A 2,262-nucleotide genomic window follows, 5' to 3' on the forward strand; every position below is an offset into this window, starting at 1 on the left:
CCTTCCATTTAGCAAGTTTGGCTAAGAAACTTTTCCCCACAAAACTAATTTTCCTAAAATGTCTCGCTAACGTTTCCTTTTTCTCTGTCGTCCCTCCTGTCCTTCGTCTCCATTCTGTCTCAGCTCAGCTGTGTCTCTTGGGCTCTCTTCACCAACAGCACCCTGCCTTGTGCCTGCCATGAGGTTGGAGCTGAGAGTGACACCTGCGAGCCATTTGGTGGTCGGTGCCGCTGCAGGCCCCACGTGATTGGCCGAGACTGCTCCATGTGTGCCGCGGGCTGCTGGGGATTCCCCACTGCAGACGTGAGTGTCAGATTGGATGAATGATGAGGAATAAGGGCTTTTAATGATGAGTGAGAGGACGGACCAAACCAACCTGTCCAACCATCAGAGGACAGTTTGTTGTTCTAGTTTCAACTCTTACTACATCACTGTAAGCATCATTTCGAGGTTATTAGCAACTCTTACTACATGACTCTCAGCATCATTTTTAGGTTACTCGCAACTTTCACTACATTACTGTGAGCATCATTTTGAGTTCATTAGCAATTCTTCCGACATCACTGTAGCATTATTTTGAGGTTATTAGCAATTATTACAACATCACTGTCGCATCATTTTAGATCATTACCAATTCTTCTGACATCACTGTAGCATCATTTTGAGGTTCGTAGCAGCTCTTACTACATTACTGTTGCATTATTTAGAGGTTAGTAGCAACTCTTACTACATGACTGTCAGCATCACTTTGAGGTCATTTGAAACTTTCACTCCATTACTGTAAGCATCATTTTGAGTTCATTAGCAATTCTTATTACATCACTGTCGCATCATTTTGAGATCATCAGCAATTCTTACGACATCACTGTCACATTTTTTTGGGATCATTAGCAATTCTTCTGACATCACTGTTGCATTATTTTGAGGTTCGTAGCAACTCTTACTACATTACTGTTGCATTATTTTGAGTTCATTAGCAATTATTACAACATCACTGTCGCATCATTTTAGATCATTACCAATTCTTCTGACATCACTGTAGCATCATTTTGAGGTTCGTAGCAACTCTTGCTACATTACTGTTGCATTATTTAGAGGTTAGTAGCAACTCTTACTACATGACTGTAAGCATCACTTTGAGGTCATTTGAAACTTTCACTACATTACTGTTAGCATCATCTTGAGTTCATTAGCAATTCTTCTGACATCACTGTTGCATTATTTTGAGGTTCGTAGCAACTCTTATTACATGACTGTCAGCATCACTTTGAGTTCATAAGCAATTCTTACTACATCACTTTCGCATCATTTTGAGATCATTAGCAATTCTTCCAAAAATCACTGTCGCATTATTTTGAGGTTCGTAGCAACTCTTACTACATTACTGTTGCATTATTTTAAGGTTCGTAGCAACTCTTACTACATTACTGTCAGCATCACTTTGAGGTTGTTCGAAACACTTACTACATTACTGTCAGCATCACTTTGAGTTCATTGGCAACTTTCACTACATTACTGTTAGCATCATTTTGAGTTCATTAGCAATTCTTACGACATCACTGTAGCATTATTTTGAGGTTCGTAGCAACTCTTACTACATTACTGTCAGCATCATTTTTAGGTTACTCGCAACTCTGACCACATGACTGTCAGCATCACTTTGAGGTTGTTCAAAACACTTACTACATTACTGTAAGCATCACTGAGTTTATTAGGAACTATCTCTACATTACTGTTAGCATCATTTTGAGGTTAGTTTCAACTCTTCCTCCATTACCGTCAGCATCATTTAGAGTTTATTAGCAATTCTTACGAAATAACTGTCGCATTATTTTGAGGTTCGTAGCAAGTCTTCCTACATGACTGTCAGCATCACTCTGAGGTTATTCGAAACTTTCACTCCATTACTGTTAGCATCATTTTGAGTTCATTAGCAATTCTTACTACATCACTGTCACATCATTTTGGGATCATTAGCAATTCTTCCGACATCACTGTCGCATTACTCGGAGGTTCGTAGCAACTCTTACTACATGACTGTCAGCATCACTTTGAGTTTATTGGCAACTTTCACTACATTACTGTTACTATCATTTTGAGTTCATGAGCAATTCTTACTACATCACTGTCGCATCATTTTGATATCATTATCAAGTCTTTGGACATCACTGTAGCATTCTTTTGAGTTCATTAGCAAATCTTACTACATTACGTTTGCATTATTTTGAGGTTAGTAGCAAGTCTGACTACATGACTGTCAGC

Source organism: Aulostomus chinensis, chromosome 1 (assembly GCF_037954235.1).
Source record: "Aulostomus chinensis isolate RoL2024-O1b breed Wild chromosome 1, RoL_Achi_v1.0, whole genome shotgun sequence".
Lineage (NCBI taxonomy): Eukaryota > Metazoa > Chordata > Actinopteri > Syngnathiformes > Aulostomidae > Aulostomus > Aulostomus chinensis.